The sequence below is a fragment of the Antechinus flavipes genome, chromosome 3, assembly GCF_016432865.1.
Source record: "Antechinus flavipes isolate AdamAnt ecotype Samford, QLD, Australia chromosome 3, AdamAnt_v2, whole genome shotgun sequence".
Taxonomy (NCBI): domain Eukaryota; kingdom Metazoa; phylum Chordata; class Mammalia; order Dasyuromorphia; family Dasyuridae; genus Antechinus; species Antechinus flavipes.
In genome coordinates, this window is record NC_067400.1 from 140,602,797 (window position 1) to 140,630,482 (window position 27,686).

Genomic DNA, 27,686 nt, shown 5'->3' on the forward strand with positions numbered 1-27,686 from the left:
TTTTTTATAAATACACAATTAACTCTTCTTTTTATATATACACAATATAAAAAGTAAAGAACCTCTCCTTAAAGAAGAGGTTTTATTTGTTGGTTCTTTTACTGTTATTTGGAATTTAATTATAGAAACAATTTTAAGCTTATTATGATACTGTCTTACCTCTTGTTTGAATTGATTATCTACAAGCAAGGTGATTTAGTTGATAGAATGCTGGGATAGGAATTCAAATCCAACCTTAGGCTTTTACTTAAACTTTTAAATAGGTATTATAATACTGATTCCATAGGATTGTAAGAAGGATAGAATAAGATATTTGTAAAGTGCCCAGCATAATTCCTCCTACATGGTATGAAATTTAGGTTACTGATTAATAATTTAGAGTTTTTGTAATCATCATAACCAATTTCTAAAGCATGGATTTTGATTTATTTTGTATAGACCTTTGTGGAAAAAAATTGTGAAAGACTACACACCCAACTGAAACTGGACCTCCATCTTTAGGGAGATAAAAAAGATGATGGGAAATATTGAGTATGGTCAGCAGATTTTTTTTTTTTCCCTAGTACTACGTAGGTCTCTTTAGTAAAGGGTTGCGGAGAGGAAGGGGAGATATCTAGTTGGCTTTCCAGAGAATCTTGTTAAATTCTATGTTTTCTCTGTTACTATGATTTCTGAAGACCCTGTTTGCAAGTAAGCATGATGATGGCCTAATCACAATTTTAGTTTAATCAACATTAGTGGACATTATGTAAAAACAAACAAACAACAACAAACAAAAAGCATGTAATCAAACTGAATTAAAAACTACCTTGATTATGAAGTGTCTTTAGTCAGTGAAGAATCACTGATCTCTATTGGCAAATGTTATTCTTGCTAAAAATATATTATGTTCAGATTTTTGTGCCTCAATTTCTCTTAAATATATTTATCATGGCAATAGAAAATACTTAATAAAATTTTCTTCCCTTACCTACCCAGATGTAATAACATCATCTGTATATGCTATTTCATTTGATCCGCACAACAGTGCTGTGAAGTAGGTGCTATTATCCCCATTTTACTAAACAGGAATTTGAAAATAAGAAAGATTTAATGATTTGCCATATGGCTAGTTAAATTTAAAGGCAGAATTTGAATCCAGGTACCAACTCTAAGTCTAGTGCACTTAACCACTGTAATCTAACTGCAATTTACTCTATTCTAATCTAATCTGATATGATATAAAGCAATACAGTATAATGTGTAACAAATACTTGATTTCATAGTACAAAGGATATTGATCACAAATTACTACAAGATATTTTGTAAAAGTAGATATTTAAACTAGACCCCCTTCTAATTTTCTAAATCAGTGATTATAAAATAGACCAGAGGTAGTCAAATTCTAGAAAGTATATGTCACTAAGGTTTGAACAAAATCCAGTGCCCATAAACTGAAATATACAGATGGGTCCTTAAACAAAGAGATGTGCCCATGAAAAGCAATTCTCCTTCCCTATATATGAGGGAATTCAAACTTGGGATTTTTGTTTAAAGAAAGGGGAAGTATCCCTAGAGTTGTGTGTAGTTAATTATATTGTTAGTGTTTCATTAAAAATTAATGATTTGAAAATTTTAACCATCTGGAGACTTCTATGTATTGAAAGACTACACAAAGCTGTAATTTCTAAATCAGCAGAGAAAAGTTTTGCTGTTTAATTCAACCAACTTATGTGTTCACATAACATTCACATAACATTATTCACATATGTGGTAAGTGAAAATATAGTACGGAGAGGGAATACTTCTGTAAGAAGAAGCCATAGTTACTTTGATAAGTTCAGTAATGGAGAACTTTTGACTGAGCAAATACTTCCAGCCCCCTACATCTCTTTATCGCATTTTTACATTCAGGGAGTCTCTCCAGTGACTATCCTTTGAGAATAAACTTCCACAAATGATCAAACAATTGGGGAGGGGAGGGGAGGAATCTTCCATACTGATAAAGTGCTTCTCTCACCTACCTAGCTTTAAAATGTAAATTGACAGCATGAATTCTCCTGCAGTATGATCACCTGTTAAGAATAACAGAGAAGATAAGGGTCCCTGAAACATTCTTAAATATAAATTTTACACAGAAGAAAATAAAAATGGCAGTATTAAAGTATTTTAATTTAAGCATGGTGTTAATTGGCTGCGATAGTGAAATGCCCTGTTGTTATGCCATCTCTTGTTACAGGTAACAATGACATAGTCCATCAGCCAATATAAATTATAAAGGGTTTAAGAAAAGTAAAAAATGGACTAACGTTGGGATCTTTTCTTTTTCTACTCCCTCAATCCATTAAGGGAAAATAAAACAACAGGAAGGGAAAAAAGATTTAACAACACATTGCCAGCTTTGGCAGCTTGTGAGAAAGAAAGTGTCCAACAGTGCTATTTTAAATCAGCTAGGTAATTAATTTCAGAACTACCAGACACAGAGGAAAAAGCTGCAAACAAAACTGACACATTTTCAAACTGGTTGCTTTGACAAATTTATGTATCCATATCAAGAATCTTCTCATGCCTATAAACATCAGGGTTTCTGAATAAACAGCTACACTTGCCATCTGCTATAAGGGGTAAGAAGTGCTAAAGCACATCAAATGGTCAAAGATTTAGAAAATATACAAATACCTTATAGTATTATAGAGGAAAAAGCAATAGTTTTCTAATAATTGGAACTGGGATTGGAAAGGAAAATAAATGAGGATTACATTTTCTCCCTTCCTTCTATCATCACTTTAAAACATAAGTAAAATTCTCAACACTCTTTCTAAAACCAAGATTACTGATATTAGACTTAAAAGCAACTGCTTGGTGTAAACTCCAAAGAAGAATTTGTTCCACCAAAGAACATGTGTATAATTTAGGAAAAATCTGGAACCTAAAAAAAAGTAATACAGCTGATAATTGAATAAAATATTAATTGATCAAGGAATATTAAAAAGGATTTGAAGGTGATGGAGGAATCCTGAAACTATTTTCCTTGAAACTGTCCTTCTTGACCTTTGATCTGGATTTGATAGGTCTTTTGAGCTGAAAATTGGTTCAGGACCACACCCTGTAAGTGGTTTCATTCAACTGGAAATCTAGGCCTGGGGGCAATGACAACATTGAAGTAATATCATTCAACTGAAACTTCAGATCTCTTTAAAGGGCATCTTGGGGCTTATTTCTTTGTAGAGGCCCAAAAGCAAGACCATGCCTTGTCTGTGGAACCTCTCTTTCTCCTTGGCATGCCTGCCTTCTCAGAAGACATTCTCATCTCATTGTTAAACCCTCTTTATCTCTCTCTCTCTCTCTGCCAGGATTTCTCTGCTAGACTTTTACTTCTCTGTCAGCACCTTGCCACTGAGGAATTCAGCCTCCTAGAAAATGCTGATTTCTCAGCACCAATAAACTTCTTTTTGTCAGTCTAACTTTTCAGGTTTGTGAATTGTTTCACATTGGACCTGTGCGGACCAGAAGGAGTTCCCACAACTCTCAGACCCGCACTAAATCTCATCAAAGGAAAAGGAAATCTTATGAAACTATTTTGAAAAGAAGAGATCGCTGTTCCAAAGATTTTGAGTAACTTAACAGGAAATTTCAGACAAAGTAGCCTGGGATGGAAAGTTCTAATTGATATTCAACAAAGATCATGTGTGATGCTTTTTTCTTTTTGAGTTAGCACATTGAATTGAATTCTACTGGATATTTATTAGCTTTCTTCTCTACATATGGTGTTAAGTGCTAGACTTGTACTGAGAAAATTATTGATGCATCTACAAAGGATGACCTAAAATTCTAATACTTTTATCCTGAAAAAGGGAAATATAAAAAGCAGCTGCTTTAAAAATTAATCATAGAATGTCAATGATAAAGGAAGAATAAAAAGGGCATGAGATTAAAGGTAGCAACTCAGTTAAACTATCTCAACATTCCCCTCTAAACAAAGCAAATTTTGGCACAGTAGAGCAAAAAAAAAAGGTGAAAGTGAAACTTTTTTTTCAGCCTAAAATACCTTAGAAAGTTGGCAGGAGAGAGATCTGGAGTGAAGTAAACACAGGGGCAGCATTAGAAGCTAATCCTTAGAGACTGCTAAGAAAGTTGTAGTAGCAGTACCAGCTTCAGGAGCATTCAATTTAAATATGGCAAGGGGATCAGACAATATTTGGGCTGGCATAGAGTAAGGCTGGTGTTAACCATCAAATGTATTGTCAACTAACAGTTTTGGTCTCAGTTTAAGGGGAGACAAAAATGCTTTTTGTTAGTTATATAGAACCAGGGATATTAATTTCAGTTCCAAGGCAGAGATAAGAACTAAAACTTACAGTTGAAGAGAAGACAGAATTTAATCATAGTCCCAGGGCCAAGAAGAATGCTAGCATTTGTAAATGAAGGGGAACAGTTCCTGGGTAAAGACCAGAGCATACTTCAAGAGAGCAGTAATCACAATTCTCTCCCTCTCCCCTCTCTCTCTCTCTCTCTCTCTCTCTCTTTCTCTCTCTCTCTCTCTCTCTCCTCCCCCCGCCCTCAGTTACAGCTTTTTATTTTTTTAAACATTTGTGTGGACAGTTCTTCAACATTAGCCTTGCAAAACCTTATGTTCCAATTTTCACCCCCTTCCATCATAGCAAGTAGTCCAATATATATTAAACATGGTAGAAATATATGTTAAAGCCAATATATATATACACATTTTTACAATTATCATGCTATAAAAAATGTAGCAAAATAAAATGCAAGCAAACAACAACAAAAAGAGTGAATATGCTATGTTATGAACCACACTCAATTCCCACATTTCTCTCTCTGGATATAGATGGCTCTCTTCATCACTAAACAATTGGAATTGGTTTGAATCTTTTCACTGTTGAAGAGAGTCATGAATGACTACTATTCTCCTTGAATAATATAATAGACCAAATGCAAAAAAAAAAAAAATCCACTGGAAAAAAACACTGTGAAAAGTAGAATTAATCAAATGGAAAAAGAAATATAAATGTTAACTGAGAAAAACCATACACATTAAAAACTAGAACAGGGAAAATGGAAGCTAATGACACTATGAGACATCAAAAACCAGTTAAACAAACTAAAAAGAATGAAAAAAAATAGAAGAAAATGTGAAATATCTTGTTGGAAAAACAATAAATCTGGAAAATAGATCCAGAGGAGACACTTTAAAAGTCACTGGTCTTCCTGAAGGCCGTGACCAGAAAAAGAACATGGATAGCTTTGTTCAAAAGAGCATCAAAGAAAACTGCCCTGATAGTCTAGAAACAAAGGGGAAAATACTCACTGAAAGAATCCATCAATCACCTTCAGAAAGAGATCCCAAAAGGGACACCCCAAGGAATATTGTTGCAAAACGCCAGAACTATAATATCACAGGGAAATTACCTTAACATGCAAGACAAAAGCAATTCGGTTTCAAGGAGCAATGGTTAGGATTATTCAGGAACTGATTGTGGTTACAATAAAGGATCAGAGATAATGAGATGCCATATTCCTTTTTTTTTTTTTTTTTTTTTTTTATTGATAGAACCCATGCCAGGGTAATTTTTTACAGCATTATCCTTGCATTCACTTCTGTTCCGATTTTTCCCCTCCCTCCCCCCACCCCCTCCCCTAGATGGCAAGCGGTCCATTACATGTTGAATAGGTTACAGTATATCCTAGATATAATATATGTGTGCAGAACCGAACAGTTTTCTTGTTGCACAGGGAGAATTGAATTCAGAGGTATAAATAACCCGGGAAGAAAAACAAAAATGCAAGCAGTTTATATTCATTTCCCAGTGTTCTTTCTTTGGGTGTAGCTGCTTCTGTCCATCTTTGATCAATTAAAGCTCTCTTTATTGAAGAGATCCACTTCCATCAGAATACATCCTCAAACAGTATCATTGTTGAGGTATATAATAATCTCCTGGTTCTGCTCGTTTCAATTAGCATCAGTTCATGTAAGTCTTGCCAGTCCTCTCTGTATTCATCCTGCTGGTCATTCCTTACAGAACAATAATATTCCATAACATTTATATACCACAATTTACTCAACCATTCTCCAATTGATGGGCATGGGATGCCTTATTCCAGGAAGGCAATGGACCTGGGATTACAATCAAGAATTAACTACCAAATGAGAGTGAGCATCATCTTTCAAAGAAGGAGATAGATTTTCAATGAAGTAAAAAACTTTTAATCATTTCTATAGAAAAAAAAAAAACAATAGAAGCATAGAAAGGAAAATGGGAAAACAGATATTTCAAGGTTAAATTGTTTATATCCCTAGATGTGAGAATGATATCTGTAACTCTTGAGAATTGTATTTTATTGGGACAGTTAGAGAAAGGCATCACATAGATGGAGGGTGTGATTGTGAATGAACTCTGATGTTATGATATCAAAGAAAAAGACATTATGGGATAGAAAAAGGATTATACTGAAAGAAGAGAATAGAGGAGGTATAATGGGACCAATTAGATCACATGAAGAGGCACAAAGGACCCTATTAAACTAACTGGGAAACAAGGAAGGGGTCTGAGTATTGTCTGAAGCATGATCTCTTCAGTTTTGGCTCAAAGAAGGAATAATGTAATCATTCTGTTGGATATGGAAATTTATCTCACTCTATAAAAAAGGAAAAGAAAAAGGATAGAAAAAGAAGGGACTTGATGGAAGGAAGGATAGAAACACAAGAAGAAATGGGTAAGAAAAAGGAGAAGGTGTGATAAAAGATAGGGTAGGTGGTAAGTGAGTTGTCTCAGAAACAAAACACTATTAAGGAAGCACAAAGTGGAAAGGGAGAACAAAAGTAGGATGGAGGGAAAAAGAGAGCTGGTAATCACAACTGTAAATGTGATTAGGATGAAATCTTCATAAAATGGAAACAAATAGAAGGTTGAATTAAAAAACAGAATTCTACAATATGTTGCTTACAGTAAACACATTTGAAATAGAAACTGTAACTGAAGCATAACTTATTATGCATTATTTGAAACAAACAAAAAACTAACAAACAAAAAATCAGGGATAGCAATTCTGATCTCAGATAAACCACAAGTAAAAATACATGAAATTAAAAGATCTAAAGAAGAAAACTACACAAAATAAACAAGAAAGAAACTAGGGAATTTGGAGACAATTGAATGGGGACAGACAGGAATACCCCTTTTTCTCAGCAGTATATGACACTTATGCAAACATTGAACATATATCAGAGCATAAAATCTCACAATCAATGCAGGAAGGCAGAAGTAGTGAATTCTTCCTTTTCAGACCACAATGCAATTAAAAATATATATTGAATAAAGGGCCAGGGAAAGATACACCAAACGCCAATTGGAAATTAAATAATCTAATTCTAAAGAATGAGTGTGTGTGACCCTGGGCAAGTCACTTAATTACAATTACTCAATTAAAAAAAAAAAAAAAAAAAAAAAAAGAGTGAGTCAAAAAAATCACAGAAACAGTCCATAATTTCATCCAAGAGAATGGCAATAATGAGACAATGAAACAAATTCTATGGGATGTAGTCAACACAGTTCTTAGGGAAAATTTTATATCTCTAAATAGTTATGTGAATAAAGTAGAAAAAAGGAGGTCAAGGAATTGGCTAATAATTAATAAAATTGAAACTGAGAAAAATATTGAACTAATTAGTAAAACTAAAAATCGGTCATATGAAAAAAAATAACCAAAATAGGCAAATTGGTTAATTTGATTAGAAAAAGGAAAGGAAAAAAAAATATCACATCAAAAATGAAAAAAGCGAACTTTCCACCATGAAAAAGAAATTAAAACAACAATGAAGAGCTGTTTTGTCCAATTGTATGGCAGCAAATCTAACAATCTAACCAAAATAGTTGAATATTTACAAAAAATATATAAATTATCCATATCGACAGAAGAATAGATAAATTACTTAAATAGTCCCATTTTAGAAAAAAAAAAAAAGCTATCAATGAACTCTCTAAGATAAAAGTTCCAGGGTCACGTATATTTACATGTGAATTCTTCTAAATATTTAAAGAACTATTAGTTCCAATACTATGTAAACTATTAGGAAAAATAGGTAAAGAAGGAATCCTTACAAATTCCTTCTATGACACAAATTTGGTACTGATGACTTATACCTAAACCAGAAAGAGCCTAAACAGAGAAAGAAAATTACAGGGCAATCTCCTTAATGAATATTGATGGATTTTTTGTTTTTTTTTTTAGAATAAGTTTATCTAAAACTTATAGACAAAATTTAAAAAATAAAAAAAAGACAGAAAAAGAAGAAAAGTACATTGTCTGTGCCCAGCAGAACATCATGGAAGATTAAAAATATGTGATAAATTTTCATTTCAAGAAAGCACATATAACAATCGAAGACATTACATTCATGATTGTCCATCTTTTCTTTGATGTAAAAATTTTAAATCAAATATTAACAAAGATTATAGCAACTTATCAGAGAATAACCTACTATGATCAAGTGGGGTTTATAGCAAGAATGCAGTGCTAGTTCAATATCAGGAAAACTATTGCCATAATCAACCATATCAATTAAAAAAAATAACAGCAGAAATATGATAATCTCAATAGATGCAGAAAACTTTTTGGCAAAATACAGCACACATTCCTATTAAAAACTTTAGAGAGCATAGGGAGTTTTCCTTAAAATAGTAAGCAATATCCATCTAAAACCAATAGCAAACATCATTAGTAGTGGAGAGAAGCTAGACTTATAAACAATAAAAACAAGGATGCCCATTATCACTATTAATATTCAACATTGTACTAGAAATGTTAGTTTCAGCAATAATAAAAGAAAAAAAAAGATATTAAAGGAAATCAAATAGCAATGAGGAGATAAAAGAGTTGGTTTTGAAGATGATGTGATGATATACTTAGAGAATCCTAAAAACGTCATCCAAAGACTTACTGGAAACAATTAATAGCATTAGCAAAGTTGTAGGATATAAAATAAACCCACACAAATAACCAATATTTCTATTTCTATATATATTGTCAGTAAAGATAGAAAGAGAAATTCCATTTAAAACAACTGAAAACAAACTAAAATATTTGAACACCTAACTTCATAGACCAATCCAGGAACTATATGAACACATTTATAAAATGTGTTCTCACACAAATACAGTCATATCTAAACAACTGGTAATATACCAATTGTTCATGGGTGGGCTGAGCTAAAATAATAGGAATGACAATTCTGCCTAAATTGGTCTACTTATTCACTGCCATAACTGCCAAAAAAAAAAAAGTATGCTATTTGAGCATAAAACATACCATAGACAAATTAGAAGAGCAAGGAATAATTTACCCATCAGATCTTTTGAGAAGGGAATAATTTATGACCACATAACAACTAGAGAACACTATAAAATGCAAAATGGATCATTTTGATTTCTTTAAATTAAAAAAGGTTTTGTACAAACAAAATCAAAAGAGCCAAGATTAGAAGAGAACCGGAAAGTTTCTAAACAATTTTTTAGCCAGTGTTTGTGAGAATGCTTCAATTCTCAGATATATAAAGAAATGATTAAAATTTATAAAAATATGTCACTCCTCAGATAAATGGTCAAAAGCCATGAACAGACAATTTTCAGATGAAGAAGTTAAAACTTGTAATTACATGAAAAAAAATTGCTATAAATCACTACTGATTAAAAAAATGCAAATTAAAACAACTCTGTGGTACCAGCTCATACCTAGGATGACAGGAAAAGTTAATCTTAAATGTTGGAAGGAATGTGAGAAAATTGGGGAAATAATGCATTGTTGGTGGAGGTGTGAATTGATCCAGCCATTCTGTAGAAGAACACTTCAGAACTATAATGAAAGGCCTATAATACGCTGCATACTCTTTGATCCAGCAATACCACTACTAGGTCTGTATCTCAAAGTAATCATAAAAGAAGGAAAATGACCCACATATGAAAAACTATTTGTTGCAGCCTTTTTTGTGGTGACAAAGAATTGAAAATTGAGTAGATAACCATCGACTGGAAAATCCCTAAATAAGTTATAGTATATGAAAGTAATGGAACATTTTTGTTTTAGAAAAAGATGATGAAAAAAACCTGATTTGATAAAGGCCTGGAAAGATTTATGTGAACTGATGCTGAACAAAATAAGCACATTCAGGGATACATTGTACACAGGAACAGCAAGAATGTGCAATGATCACCTATAAAAGACTTGTTTCTTCTCAACAGTTCAGTGATCCAAGGCAATCCCAATAAAGTTTAGACAGAAAATGCCATCTGCATCCAGAAAAAAGAACTATGGAGACTGAATGTAAATCAACTCCTGCTATGTTCACTTCTTTCTTCTGTTGTTTTTTCTTGTCCCATGGTTTTCCCCTATTGTTCTGATATTTTTCTTTCCCAATATAATTCATAAAACAATATGCATTAAAATAAATTAATTTAATTTAATTTTTTAAAAAAGTTACAAACTAAGACTCAAAGAAAAATGCTCAAAGAAAAATATCACAAAGGATATTTGAAAAAAAATAAAGAAAAAGATAAAAGTGATAGAGGAACTATTTGTAAAAGCAATGAGATAGATGCAAAAATATTATGAAACAATTACAAGCTCAGTAAAAGAGGTACAAAAATATTGAATAAATCAGAATTGACCCAATGGTACAAAAAATGAATAAATTAAAGAATTATTTAAAACGTAGAATAGTAAAAAAAAGAAAAGGCGGTACAAAAATTCACTCAGTAAAAGAACATCTAAAAAGCAGAAATGGTCTAATGGAAAAAGAGGTGTAAAAGCACACTGAAGAAAACAATTCCTTAAATATAAGAATTGGGCACATTAGACTAAATAAAGTCAAAAGAATGATAGAGCTACTACTAATAGTAACAAAATAAAAGGAATTAGAATAGGCAACGAGGAAACCAAATTATCACTCTTTGCATATGATATGATGGTATATTTAGAGAACTGTAGAGAATCAACTAAAAAACTATTAAAAGTAATCCACAACTTTAGTAAAATTGTAGGATACAAAATAAGTCCATAAAAATCATCAGTATTCTTATACATCACTAAGAGAATCCAACAACAAGAGATACAAAGAAAAATTCCCTTTAAAATAACTGTTGATAGGATAAAATATTTGGGAATCTACCTGCTAAGGGAGGGTCAGGAACTATATGAGGAAAAATACAAAACACTTTTTACACAAATAAATTCAGATCTAAGCAATTGGAAAAATAGCAAGTGCTCTTGGATAGGTTGAGCAAATATAATAAAGATGACAATACTACTTAATCTAATTTATTTCTTTAGTGCAATAACAATCAAACTCTCAAGAAACTATTTTACTGACCTAGAAAAAATAACAACAAAATTCATCTGGAAGAATAAATATACATATATTGGATTTAACATATATTTGAACATATATAACATGTATTAGATTACCTGCCAGCTAGGGGAGGTGATGGGGGGGAAGAAAGGAAAAATTTGGAATAAAATGTTTTACAAGTATCAGTGTTGAAAAATTACACATGCATATGTTTTGTAAAAAAAATTAATTAAAAAATAATGATACATGTAATGATACAAAGTTAATAATCAATGATAATTGTTATTCCCCTGGAATTACTCATACTTTTTTTTTATGTTACTTGTAAGTTTTGTAGTTGTTTATGTACTGCAATCAAAATACTTTCTGTATTTCCAAGGTTGACATGCTGAAGGAGATATCCCTTGCATATTATTAATACTAACAAAACAATATATTCAATTAAAACTAAGGGAGAAAATAGTGGAGAAACAACCTTGAAATAGATGGATTTAAATTTAAATATATTAGACAATTGTCATGAACTGTACAAAAGAACAGCCGATTCAACAATAAGAAATTTGGGAACAACTAGGTGAGTTAATATATGGAATCTTTTAGTTCAGACGTCTGCTCCATTTCTTGAATTGAAATGTTTTCATTAATTGGCTAGATGATTATTGGAAGAATTATGTAATTAAATTGCTTGTGCTACAGTCAGAAAGATTCCTTTTCTTGAGATCAAATATGGCTTCAGATGCTTAATAGCTATATTAACCTGGATAAATCACTGAAATCTGTTTGCCTTAGTTCCTCATCTGTAAAATTAATCTGGGGAAGAAAATGGCAAACCACTCCACAACCTTTGCCAAGAAAACCTCCTCCAAATGAGGCCACAAAGAGTTAAATGATTTAAAATATAAATCAACAATATAACAGCAAACTTTAAAGAGCTTGATCAGGTGAACACCATATAACTTTTGATAGTTTTCAATTATATATATTTTTTCCTGATTTGACAGAAATACAAAACATTTTACAGGTAGACCTGATCTTAAAAATTCATTTCAGATTCTTACTTTGTGAAATTGGGAAAAATTTCCTTTTTTCACAGAGACCAAACTATGGCTTTATAATTTCTATTCAGAAAGGATATTTCACCCAACCATATTCTTTGCTAAGTGTAATAAATAAGAAAAAAAAGGAAAATTTCAATAATCTATTTCTCTTGGCCTATATTTGTTTCATTATTACTCTGCACTTAAATCACACATTGTGAGATTGAGGTTAAGTGAGAGAGTAAAAAAAAAAAAGGAAATACATTTTAACATAAAGTTTTAATTTTAAATACCCACAAAATTCAACTTAATACCCCTTAGGGGGAATTTTATGAAAAATTGGGAATATACATACATCCATGCATACATATATATATATATATATATATACTCTAATTGATCTTTTAATGGTACAAGGATCGCCCTTAAAATAGTGTATGACCTACTTTCTGAGAAAGATCTTAGCTATGTACGTGGAAAGTCATCTCCAGCATTCTGAACACATGGTGATGAATTATTATGCAACAGATGAAACAAACAAAATGCAAAATAGCCCTATGTTGCAGGTAATCTCCTTCTTGTTATTGATTTTCCTTCATTCTTGAAGAATATCATGACATCAGGAAATGGCACAGAGGATGCTAAAAACACATCTCTTTTAGATCTCTTACAACTTAACTATTCATACTCTAAATATGAGATGCTTGTCCAATGATCATATAATAGATGCATGATATAGGAACTGAACAGTTAAATGAAAGGATAGTTTAAAAGCCCTCTGCAAAGTGGATTTTATTGTATGCCCAAAGACAAGAGGCAATATCATTCTGCAGAAACTTTGTATTTTTTAGTATTTATAAGTATTTGCAAAAAAGACAACTATGATAAAAATGAAGTCTATTCACTAAAATCAGAAAAAAGGGAGGCAAAGAAACACTGAAAAATTTGGAAACATTCTCCAGATGAAATAAATGTATCTTGAGTTCGTGTGGTTTTGACGCAAAGATGGAAAAAAGGGAAAGGAGCAAAAGTTTAAAAAAAGAATGTGACAAGAAATGTCAAAGTATTATAGCATATTCTGGAGTCAATTCAAGAGAAAAAGCAATTATTTAGCACCTACTAAGAATGAACTGATTGTAGAAAATCAAACCAAAGTGGGATGTCTGGACAGGGAAAGGAAAAGAGTAAAGGGCAAGGAAATGCAAGTCTTATGGAAATATGAAACTCCAAAAGAAAGGTAGGAGAATGTGGTTTCCTGGATGTCAGGACAGAAGAGAATACGCAACAGGAAAGGGTGATTGAAAGTCTGCAAGACTGCAGAATAATCTGGAGCATCAGAAACTAAAACGTACACATGGAATTAGAAGCTCATCAGTGACCTTTGAGAAAGCAACTTCACCAGAGTGTTAGAAGAAGAAACCAGATCACAATGGTAGAAATGAGAGAGAGATTTAAAGATGGTCTTTAATATTGATTTTTAATGATAATTAAATAAACTACAAAAGCTGAAGAGTGGCATGTATTCTTAGGTATGGTGGTTTTTATTTGTTTTTGTTTTTTTGTTTGTTTTTTACTTCTTAGAAAGGATTCAGAAAATGTTGTTGACTAATATGTCAAAATGCAATTTATTAACTTTTAGCTTTTGAATTGAAGAGAAAGCAAGCAAGAACTAGATGGAGTGGAATGGTCAAAGAATATTTACTAAAGAGATATAGCAAGATGTCCATTGAAAAAAAAATTCCCCCTGAACCAGTTTACTTTCTATCCTCTGCCTCTTACATTCTTGGGTGAGCAAACTCAAACTAAATTTCTACAAATATTCCCCTGACCCAGTTCATTTTCAATCAATATATAAATATGGACAAAGTAATCTTTTCCCATTCTCCTGCTTAGAGGACCATAACAGTTCATGCTCCTTATTTCAGTGAAGTCTTTGGAGTTCTTTATATGAGCACTCAACTCTAGCTCATCAGTAAACTGCTGTTTACTCTTTTGATATACAACTTAGCAGAAATAATCACAGTATACCTGTGTTGATCTTAAATGGAGAGGAGGAACCTCCTTAACACATGCCAGGTTAATGGTTTTACCAAACAATCATAAAGGAGATTACATGCACTTAAGCATTGAATTATTCTTGGCCAATGTCCAGATAAACTTATTGCCTGTGTAATTGTGAGAAAATCACTGAAACTCCACAGATCAGTTTCTTTAGCTGTAAGGTTTGTCATAGCCTCTGAATTTCTTTTTTGTTCAAGTTCTATGATTTTTAATAGAAAAAACAGCAGCAAATATATATATGCATATTTATACACACATTTATACATATACATATGTGCGCGCACACACATATTTATGTATGATTGGTTGTTTGGGGATTTTTTTTTTTTTTTTTTGAGGAAATGGAATACCTATCTTTGTTAACTTCAAGTCTCCAATTTATTTCTACTTCACAATGTATTATACTAGTAATGTACAATATTCTGCTTTGTACTTTACATTCAGCTAAGGTTTGCTTATCAACAAATGTACATGTTAGTGGGGAGTTGAAAACTAAGGTGAGGTAAAGAAATCCCTTAATCATCTTGCACAGTCTAGAGCTACTTAACCTATTCTGTCACGACTGTAAAATCTCCGTGGAGTAGTAGTGAAGAAACAACTTGCCACATCAGCAGGAGTGCAAGATTCTAACTCATGGGAAGCATCCTTTATTCCTGCTTGAACAACTTGAAACAGCACAAATCTTTGCATAAGAAAAATATGTAGGCAAAGCAGATGTGATAATGATCCCCTCTTATTGAAGAGAAAGGAAATGCTGCATTGTGAATCTCTAAATTCAGTTAGGCTATTATTATCATTAGCCATAGGGCATGTACATCTACAGGAAAATATTAGCAAGCTCCCAGGAAAGTCCCTGACTGCATCTCGCTTAATTGGCTTCTATAGGTTTTCTCTCTTGCTCTTTATGCACTGGCATCATTCTGCCTGAAAGACTATAAGTAAAAGGACTAATGAGAGGCACTGTCCCTCCAAAAGCTAGGGATGGATTAGACTCTAGTCCTCCTGGGCCCAGAGGAGAGTTGAGCCTTTTCACATTGTTTTTCCCTCCCATATTATAACAAGCTTCCAGCTTCAGACAATAGCAAATTTCCCCAATGCCAGCAACCTAAGAGAAGCTTAGCTGGACTGCTCCAGGGTTTGTAGAAGCTGAACTTTACTTAGACTGTGTAGCTAATCATTTAAACATCAGTTTCCAGATTTAGAAAATTATAAAATGGAAAAATTGATATTTTCATTCTCTACCTGACTCAATTGTTGTGAGGAAAAATACCTGGTAAACATTAAAGTCTCACAGAAAGGTTTTTATTTAAATATGTATATGCATATATATATATATATATATATATATGTATATCATGCAAATATGCATGTATGTATATAGGTGTGTACATATAATTCCCAATATATTCTAAGTATAACCACTTGTGCAAATTTGCAGATAAATCACTATTAATATATGTTTATTCTGTGGAGGATAGAGAGGAGCAAGGTTGACTTCTTTTGTTTTTAAACAAATATGTCATTATGAACACAACCTGGTAAATGGTAAGTGCTTTAAAAGGTAAATAAGAGAGGTAGAAGAAAAAATGAGAAATTTGCATGAGTCAACCATTTGGAAAAGGAAGGAAAAAAATGACTGAAGAAAACAAATGGAGAGGATCACAAGGAAGAGTTGTGATGTAAAGGAAAAGTAGTTGCCCAGGTTTTCTAGTTGATTGATGAGTAATGGAATTGGAAATATCTGTGGTTTTAAGCAGATATTTTAACATTAGTAATATATGATCAGTCCATTAATAATTTAGATGATGTAGAACAGGATTGAAAAGCCTTTTTTTCTGCCAAAGAACATTGGGGAACTTATATGGAAGGAGACAAGATGGAGTAAAGCCCAGAAACTGCTCAAGTTCTCCCATTTTCCTTCAAAAATCATATGAAATCAAGCCTCTGAACAGAGTCTGATGGAAAGAAATTACTCTGCAGCTCAAAATAGACTGAAAAAACTTCAAAAAAGGTCAGTCTCACTGGGTGAAAAAAGCGTTCAGCCCAGATTAGATAAACTCTGGGAAAGCCAGGGAGAGGGTCTTAATCACAACAAATTCGTAACTAAAATCCTTAGTTCTGGTTCAGTAGAGGAGCAAATCAGTAAGACAGCTTCCAGTCCCACCTCAGGAAGTATATACTTTGGGAAACCAGATTGTTTTGTGAAAAGAGCAAAGATCTTTTGCTACTCCCTGCAAAAACAGGGCCGCCCTATGTTCAAAGCCAAGGCTCAGAGCTGCACAGGAAGCTTGGGACAGCAGTACCCAGTACCCCAGGAGCAGAGTTCAACCAAAAAACTAAAAAAAAAAAAAAAAAAAAAAAAAAAAAAGAGGAAATACCAAAAGAAAAGGAAAGAAAATTTGCAACTTAACATACAAGAATCTTGAAGATAGAAAGCTTTTATGGTGACAGGGAAAACCAAAACACCATCTCAGACAAGGCCAAAATGTGCACAGAAGAAATCTCAAAGAATGATATGAATTGGTCTCAAGCCCAAAGAAGTTTTTGGAAGTGCTTTAAAAGGTAAATAAGAGAGGTAGAAGAAAAAAAGAGAAATTTGCATAAGTCAACTATTTGGAAAAGGAAGGAAAAAGAAATGACTGAAGAAAACAAATCTTTAAAAAGGAGAATTAACCAACTAGAAAAAGAGATAAAAAAATTAACTGAAGAAAATCACACATTAAAAACTAGAATGGGGAAAATGGAAGCTAATGAATCTGTGAGACAGAAAAAAAATCAGTCAAACTAAAAAGAATGAAAAAATGGAAAAAAAATAAGTGAAATACTTCATTGGAAAAACAGCCAACTTAAACAAAAGATCCAGAAAAAGATAATTTTAAAGCTTTGGCCTACCTAAGGCTGTGACCAAAAAAAAAAAAAAAAAAAAAAAAAAAAAAAAAGAAAGAACCTGGAAATAGTCATTGAAAGAATCTATCAATCTTCTTCAGAAAGCAATCCCAGAAAAACCCCAAGGAACACTCAGGTGAAATTCCAGAGCTATAATTTCAAGAAAAACGTAGTACAAGCTACCAGACAAAAACAATTCAAAAATCAAAGAGCAACAATCAGGATAACCCATGGTGTGACAGTTTGTACAAAAAAGGATTGGTGGGACTGGAATACCATATTGTGGAAGGCAAAGAACCTAGTGTTACAATCAAGAATTAAATATCCAACAAGATTCATCTGTCAGGGAAGGAAATAGATCTTCAATGAAGTAAGAGACTTTCAATCATTTCTCTTGAAAAAAACAGAACTAAGCAGAAAGTTTAATCTACAAACACAGGACTCAAGAGAATCATAGAAAGGTAAACAGGGGGAAAATATATATTATTTAAAGGTTAAACTGTTTACATCTCTAAATGGGAAAATGATATCTATAACTGTTTAGTATTTTATCTGTCAATGGGATAGACACAGATGGGCATCACATAGATGAAGGATGTTATTATAAATGGACTCTGATGTGATGACATCAAAGAAAAAGACATTGAGGGTTAGAAAAAGGTCTGTACTGGAAAAAGAAGAAAGGGGAGGTATAATAGGACAATTAGATCACATGAAGAGACATAAAAGATCTATTACAATGGAAGGAAAGAAGGGAGGGGAATGAACACTGTCTAAAGCTACATGTCATCAGTTTTGGCTCCAAGAAGGAATAACTTAATCATTTCATTGGGTATCGAAATTTATCTAAGCTTATAAAAAGGTAGAAGGAAAAAGAGAAAAGAAAGGGAGGGACATGATAGAAGGGAGGGCAGAAATACGAGATGAAAAGGTAAGAGAAACCAGAAAGGGATGATAAAAGATAAGGTTGTGGATGGCATGGGTTAAAAAAAAATACTAAGAGGACAGCTAATTGGTACAGTGAATAGAGCACCAGCCCTGAAGTCAGGAGGACCTGAATTCAAATCCAGCCTCGGACAATTAACACTTCCTGGCTGTGTGACTCTGGGCAAGTCATTTAACACCAATTCCCTCAGCAAAAACAAAAACAAAACAAATAGACAAACAAAAACTCAATACTAAGGACAAGATAAAAAGAGAAAATAAAAATATATATGGGGGGGAAATAAGATAGAAGGAATTACAGAGCTGGTAACAATAACAGTGAATGTGAATAGGATGAACTCTCCCTTAAACCAGAAGCTATAATAGATTGGATAAAAAAAAGCAGAATTCTACAATATGTTGATTATAAGAGACACATTTGACACGGAGTAACACACACAAATTAAAGTCAAAATGATAGAATAGAATTTGTTATACTATAGTTGAAGTAAAAAAAAAAAAAGGCAAGGGTAGCAATTGTGATCTCAGATGCAGCAAACATAAAAATAGATCTTATTAAGAGACAAGGGGACTTCCAACCAAGAGGGCAGAGAGAAGCCATGCAATTACTTAAGCTCCGTGTTTTCTCTCAGAATTTGTTTTTTTTTAATAACTTTTCATTGACAGAATCCACGCCAGGGTAATTTTTTACAGCATTATCCCTTGCACTCACTTCTGTTCCGATTTTTCTCCTCCCTTCCTCCACCCCCTCCCCCAGATGGCAAGCAGTCCTTTACATGTTGAATAGGTTACAGTATATCCTAGATACAATATATGTGTGCAGAACCAAACAGTTTTTTTGTTGCACAAGGAGAATTGTATTCAGAAGTACCCAGTGTTCTTTCTTTGGGTGTAGCTGCTTCTCTCAGAATTTATTTCATGACAAGCCTCAGAATTAATGCTTGACTGAAAAAAAAAAAAACACAAATAATTACCAAGAGAAGACATCCTTGAAATTCACCAGGAAAGGTCTGTTTTTGATATAATCAAAATTTTCTATTTTGTGGTCAATAGTGATCTCTAGGTCTTCTTTGGTCATAAATTCCTTCCTCTTCCACAGGTCTGAGAGGTAAACCATCCTATGCTCTTCCAATTTATTTATAATCTCATTCTTTATGCCTAGGTCATGAACCCATTTTGACCTTATCTTGGTGTACAGTGTTAAGTGTGGGTCAATGCCTAGTTTCTGCCATACTGATTTCCAATTTTCCCAGCAATTTTTGTCAAATAATGCATTCTTATCCCAGAAACTGGTGTCTTTGGGTTTGTCAAACACTAGATTATTAAAGTTATTGGCTATTTTGTCCTTTGAACCTAACCTATTCCACTGATCAACTAGTCTATTTCTTAGCCAATACCAGATGGTTTTAGTAACTGCTGCTTTATAATATAATTTTAGATCTGGTATAGCTAGGCCACCTTCATTTGATTTTTTTTTTCATTAATTCCCTTGAAATTCTTGACCTTTTGTTTTTCCATATGAATTTTGTTGTTATTTTTTCTAGGTCATCAAAATAGTTTTTTGGGAGTCTGATTGGTATAGCGCTAAATAGATTAGTTTAGGTGTATTGTCATCTTTATTATATTTGCTCGCCCAATCCAAGAGCATTTAGTATTTTTCCAGTTGGTTAGATCAGACTTAATTTGTGTGGAAAGTGTTTTGTAATTTTGCTCATAAAGTTTCTGATTTTCCCTTGGCAGATAGATTCCTAAATATTTTATACAATCAGTAGTTACTTTAAATGGAATTTCTTTTTGTAACTCTTAACTGTTGGGTTTTGTTAGTAATATATAAGAATGTTGATAACTTATGTGGGTTTATTTTGTATCCTGCAACTTTGCTGAAGGTGTGGATTGTTTCTAATAACTTTTTAGTAGAATCTCTGGGGTTCTCTAAGTATACTATCATATCATCAGCAAAGAGTGATAATTGGGGGGCAGCTAGGTGGTGCAGTGGATAGAGCATCAGCCCTGAAGTCAGGAGGACTTGAGTTCAAGTCTGGTCTCAGATACTTAACACTTCCTAGCTGTGTGACCCTGGGCAAGTCACTTAATCCCAATTGCCTCAGCAAAAAAAAAAAAAAAAAAAAAAAGAAGAAGAAAGAGTGATAATTGGGTTTCCTTGTTGCCTATTCTTATTCTTTAATCTCTTTCTCAACTTTTATTGCCAAAGCTAGCATTTCTAATACAATATTAAATAGTAATGGTGATAGTGGGCAACCTTGTTTCACTCCTGATCTTATTGGGAATGGTTGTAGTTTGTCCCCAATTACATATGATGCTTACTGCTGGTTTTAAATAGATGCTACTGATTATTTTAAGGAAAAGTCAATTTATTCATATACTGTCAAGAGTTTTTAATAGAAATTGATGTAGGATTTTATCAAATACTTTTTCTGCATCTATTGAGATGATCATATGTTTTTTGTTAATTTGATTATTAATATGGCCAATTATGCTGATGGTTTTCCTAATATTGAACCAGCCCTGCATTTCTCGTATAAATCCTACTTGATCATGGTGTATTATCATGGGGATGATTTTCTGTAGTCTTTTTGCTAATATCTTATTTAAGATTTTAGCATCAATATTCATTAGGGAGATTGGTCTACAATTTTCTTTCTCTGTTTTCAACCTACCTGGTTTAGTTATCTGTACCATGTCTGTGTCATAAAAGGAATTTGGTAGGACTCCTTCATTCCCTATTTTTTTCAAATAGTTTATAAACCATTGGGGCTAATTATTCTTTGAATGTTTGGTAGAATTCACATGTAAATCCATCTGGTCCCGGGGATTTTTTTTAGGGAGTTGATTAATAGCTTGTTCTATTTCTTTTTCAGAAATGGGATGATTTAAGCAATTTACATCCTCCTCTGATAATCTGGGAAGGCTATATTTTTGGAAATAGTCATCCATTTCACTTAGGTTATCAAATTTATTGGCATAAAGTTGGGCAAAGTAACTCCTTATTATTTCTTTAATTTCCTCTTCATTGGTGGAAAGTTCTCCCTTTTCATTTTTAAGACTACTAATTTGATTTTCCTCTCTCCTTTTTCTAATTAGATTTACCAAAGGTTTATCAATTTTATTGGTTTTTTCATAAAACCAACTCTTAGTTTTATTTATTAGTTCAATAGTTTTTTTACTTTCTATATTATTACTTTCTCCTTGTAATTTTAGAATTTCAAGTTTAGTAATTGATTGGGGGGTTTTAATTTGGCCTTTTTCTAGCTTTTTAAGTTGCAGGCCCAATTCATTGATCTTCTCTTTCTCTATTTTATTCAAATAAGTCTCTAAGGATATAAAATTTTCCCTTATTACTGCTTTGGCTGCATCTCATAAATTTTGTTATGATGTCTCACCTTTGTCATTAACTTGTGTGATATTATTAATTGTGTCTATAATTTGTTGTTTCACCCAATCATTCTTTAAGATGAGATTATTTAGTTTCCAATTACTTTTTGGTCTATTTACCCCTAACATTTTGTTGAATGTAGTTTTTATGGCATTGTGATCTGAAAAGAAAGCATTTACTATTTCTGCCTTCCTGCATTTAATTTTGAGGTCTTTATATCCTAATATATGGTCAATTTTTGTGTAGGTTCCATCAACTAATGAGAAGAAAGTATATTCCTTTCTGTCACCATTCAGTTTTCTCCAGAGATCTATCATACCTAATTTTTCTAATATTCTATTTACCTCTTTAATTTCTTTCTTATTTGTTTTGTGATTTCATTTATCTAAATCTGAAAGTACAAGATTGAGATCTCCCACTCTTACAGTTTTGCTGTCTATTTCTTCTTGCAAGTCTCTGAAAGGTCTGTTTTTGCTTGAGGGCAGGGAAGGTTTTAGATCAGGCATAGGCTGAGGGCAGGCAGGGGCAGCAAGACCCTGGCAGGCAGCTCACAGCTGAGCAGACCAGAGCGGGGTGGGGTGTGATCTCAGCCATCTGCAGGGAGAGCTTCGCTACAGGATTGGATACTTTGCCCTGGCAGGAAGCCAGCAGACAAGTAGAGAAGCTAAAAACCCAAGGGGTGAAGAATAAAACCCTGAACAGCTAGAGTCTCACAAGACCTGGCCACACCCACCCATAGTGTCTCAGCATGCTTTCAGAGTCTCAGAGCACAGACACAGCGCAGCCATTGCTATCCTGCTAGTGCCTCACTGCTGCCCCCCACAGTCTGTAGAGGAAGCTCGGTAACACCATCCAGCTTAAAAAAAAAAAAGCAGATTGCATTTTTTTTTTGTTGTTGTTGTTGTTGTTTGTTTGCTTGTTTGTTTGTTTTGCTAGTTTGCCATCTTTGATTCCTCTCTGACAAAATGAGCAAAAAATTTAAACGGACCTTAATCATTAATAGCTTCTATATGGATCGAGAGCAGACTTTAAACCCTGATGAGACTAAATACAGATTGTCTCCAGATGAATCCCCAAAGGTTCTGGTTCTCAGCACAACAAGGACTCATAGAAGAAATTAAAAAGGCTCTCACAAGAGAGTTACAAGAAAAGTGGGAAAAGGAAAGGGAAGCTTGACAAGAGAATCTGGAAAAGCCATCCCACTCATTTAACAACAGAGTGGATAAAGAAATCAAATCCTTGAAAAACAGAATTAGTGAACTGGAAACAGAAAATAGCTCTCTAAAAAATAAAATTGGAGAAATGGAAAAAAGAATTCCATAGAACAAAACACCTCACTTAAAAACTCAATTGGACAATAAGAAAAAGATATTAAAAAAGTGAGTGAAGAAAATACTTCATTGAAAATCAGAATGGAACAAATGGAATTGAATGACTCGAGGAGACAACAAGAATCAGGCAAGCAAAACAAAAAAAATGAAACAATGGAAAAAAATGTCAAATATCTTCTTGGGAAAACAACAGACCCAGAAAATAGATCTAGGAGAGACAATCTGAGAATTATTGGATTCCCTGAAAAATATGATGAAAAAAAGAGCCTGGGCACTATTTTCCAGGAAATTATCAAAGAGAACTGCCCAGAAGTCCTAGAAACAGAAGGTAAAATAGACATTGAAAGAATTCATCCATCACCTATTGAAAGGGACCCTAAAATCAAAACACCAAGAAATATAGTGGCCAAAGTCCAGAACTATCAGACAAAGGAAAAAATACTGCAAGTTGCTAGAAAAAATCAATTCAAATATAGAGGAGCCACAATAAGGATTACTCAAGATCTAGCAGCATCCACCTTAAAGGATAGAAGGGCCTGGAATATGATATTCCAAAAGGCTAAGGAACTTGGTATGCAACCAAAAATAACTTACCAAGCCAAAACGAGCATCTTTTCCCAGGAAAGAATATGGACATTCAATGAAATAAGCGAATTTCACCTATTTTTGATGAAAAAAACAAAACTTAACAGAAAGTTTGATCTACAAATATAGAACTCAACAGAAACCTAAAAAGATAAAAAGAAATCTTGGGAACTATATTTCTGCTATAAAGATGTATAAAGAACACATGTATACCTTGTTCTAGAAACTAGAGATGGAAAGGACATTGTACCAGAAAATGGGTAAAGTGGGGGTACTACATCTCACAAAGAGGCAAAAAAAAAAAAAAAACTGTTATATCTGAGAGAAAGAATGGAGTGGGGTGAATATACTGGATATCTTACTGCCATCAGAATTAGCTTAATGAGAAAAATTTTAGACATATTTGATTTATGGTGAAACTTCTCTCACCTCGTTGAAAAGTCAGAGGGGAAAAGTGAAAAGAGAAGGAATAAGCTAAGTAGAAGTGAATACAGAAATTGTGAAAAAAAGATAGGGGGAGGAACTTTAAGATGGGTGGGGAGGGATAATAAAAAGGGAGGAGTGTGAGAAGCAAGTGGTGCTCACAAGTTTAATACTGGGGAGGGAAGTAAGGGAGAAGGAAGGGAGAAAATCATAAATAGGGGTTAATAAGATGACAAGTAATATAGAACTGGTAATTTTAACTATCAATGTGAATGGGGTAAATTCCTCCATAAAGCAGAAGTGGTTAGCAGAATGGATTAAAAGTCAGAATCCTGCAATATGTTGTATACAAGACACACACCTGAAGTAGGGAGATACATAGAGAGTAAATGTAAAAGGTTGGAGCAGATTCTACTATGGTTCAGGTGAAGTCAAAAAAGCAGGGGTAGCCATCTTGATCTCAGATCAAGCAAAAGCAAAAGTTGCTCTTATTAAAAGAGATAAGGAAGAGCACTATATCTTGCTAAAGGTTAGCATAGATAGTGAAACAATATCAATATTAAACATGTATGTACCAAGTGGTGGAGCATCTAAATTCTTAAAAGAGAAATTAAGAGAGCTGCAAGAAGAATTAGACAGCAAAACTATAATAGTGGGAGATCTCAAACTTGCACTCTTAGAATAAGATAAATCAAACCACAAAATAAATAAGAAAGAAATCAAAGAGGTAAATAGACTTCTAGAAAAGTTAAATAAGATAGATTTTTGGAGAAAACTGAATGGAGACAGAAAGTAGTACATTTTCTTCTCAGCCATGGAACCTATACAAAAATTGACCATATATTAGGACATAAAAACCTCAAACTCAAATGCAATAAGGCAGAAATAGTAAATGCATTCTTTTCAGACAACAATGCAATGAAAATTACATTCAATAAAAAGCCAGGGGAAAATAGACTAAACAATAATTGGAAACTAAATAACCTCATACTAAAGAATGATTGGGTGAAACAGTAAATCATAGACATAATAACTTCACATAATATGTCATTTTATATGAAGACTTCTTCATTTAAGATCGGAATTTTTCATATTTGCTATAACTTCTAGTGCAGAAATACTCTCTTTGATGTAATCAAAAATTTCCATTTTGTGATCGATAATGATCTCTAGTTCATCTTTGGGCACAAATTCCCTCCTCCTCCACAAGTCTGAGAGGAAAACTATCCTATGTTCCTCTAATTTATTTATAATCTCATTCTTTATGCCTAAATCATGAACCCATTTTGATCTTATCTTGGTGTACAATGTTAAGTGTGGGTTCAGTCTAATTTTTCCCATACTAATTTCCAGTTTTCCCAGCAGTTTTTGTCAAATAATGAATTGGTGTACAGTGACAAAGACAATAATGAGACATCATACCAAAATGTGTGGGATGCAGCCAAAGCGGTAATAAAGGGAAATTTCATATCTCTAGAGACCTACTTACATAAAATACAGAAAGAGAAGGTCAATGAATTGGGCTAAAAATGCTACAAAAGGAACAAATTAAAAACCCCCAGCCAAACACTAAACTTGAAATTCTAAAAATATTAGGAGAGATCAATAAAATTGAAAGTAAAAACAACAACAACAACAACAAAAAAAACCTATTGGATTAATTAATATAACTAAGGGTTAGTTCTATGAAAAAAAAAATAGACAAACCCTAAGTCAATCTGATTTAAAAAAAGGAAAGAGGAAAATCAAATTGTTAGTCTTAAAAATGCAAAGGGAGAACTTGCCATTAATGAAGAGGAAATTAGAGCAATAATTAGGAGTTACTTTTCCCAACTTTATGCCAATAAATTCGACAACTTAAATGAAATGGAAGAATACCTTCAAAAATATAGCTTGCCCAGATTAACAGAGGAAGAAATAAATCGACTAAACAGTCCCATTTTAGAAAAGGAAATAGAACAAGCTATTAATCAGCTCCCTAAGAAAAAATCCCCAGGACCAGATGGATTTATATATGAATTCTACCAAACAATTAAAGAATAATTAACTCCAAAGCTATATAAACTATTTGAAAAAATAGGGATTGAAGGAGTCTTACCAAATTCCTTTTATGACACAGACATGGTACTGATACCTAAACCAGGTAGGTTGAAAACAGAGAAAGAAAATTATAGACCAATCTCCCTAAGAATATTGATGCTAAAATCTTAAATAAAATATTAGCAAAAAGATTACAGAAAATCATCTCCAGCATAATACACTATGACCAAGTAGGCTTTATACTGGGATGCAGGGCTGGTTCAATATTAGGAAAACTATTAGCATAATTGACTATATCAATAACCAAACTAACAAAAACCATGATCATGCCAATAGATGCAGAAAAAGCATTTGATAAAATCCAACATTCATTCCTAATAAAAACACTTGAGGTGATAGGAATTACTGGGCTTTTCCTTAAAATAGTCAGGAGAATATATTTAGAACTGTCAGTAAGCATCGTATGCAAGGGGGAAAAACTGGAACCTTTTCCACTAACATCAGGAGTGAAGCAAATTTGCCCACTATCATCATTATTATTCAATATTGTATTAGAAACATTAGCCTCAGCAATAAGAATCAAGAAGGAGATTAAAGGAATTAGAGCAGGTAATGAGGAAAACAAACTATCACTCTTTGCAGTTGATATGATGGTATACTTAAAGAACCCCAGAGATTCTACTAAAAAGCTATTAGAAATAATTCACAACTTTAGCAAAGTTGCAGGATACAAAATAAATCCACATTAATCCTCATCATTTTTATACATCACCAACAAAATCCAACAGCATGAGATACAAAGAGAAATTCCATTCATGATAACTGTCGGTAGCATAAAATATTTGGGAATATATCTACCAAAGGAAAGTCAGCAATTATATGAGCAAAATAAACACTTTCCACACAAATAAAGTCATATTTAAATAACTGGAAAAATATTAAGTGCTCTTGGATAGGCCGAGCAAACACAATAAAGATGACACTACTCCCTAAACTAATCTATTTATTTAGTTATACCAATCAGACTCCCAAGAACCTATTTTAATGATCTAGAAAAAAATAATAACAAAATTCATATGGAAGAACAAAAGGTTGAGAATCTCAAGGGAATTGATGAAAAAAACAATCAAATGAAGGTGGCCTAGCTGTACTTGATCTAAAACTATATTATAAACAGCAGTCACCAAAAGTATTTGGTATTGGCTAAGAAATAGATTAGTTGTTCAGTGGAATAGGTTAGGTTCACAAGACAAAATAGTCAATAACTATAGCAATCTAGTATTTGACAACCCAAGATCCCAACTTTTGGGATAAGAATTCATTATTTGACAAAAACTGCTGGGAAAACTGGAAATTAGTATGAGAAAAATTAGACTGAACCCACACTTAACACTATACACCAAGATAAGATCAAAATGGGTCCATGATTTAGGCATAAAGAGTAAGATTATAAATAAATTAGAGGAACATAGGATAGTTTATCTCTCAGACTTGTGGAGGAGGAAGGAATTTGTGCCCAAAGATGAACATTATCGATCACAAAACAGAAAATTTTAATTGCATCAAATTAAAAAACCTTTGTACAAACAAAACTATTGCAAACAAGATTAGAAGGAAAGCAACAAACTGAGAAAACATTTTCA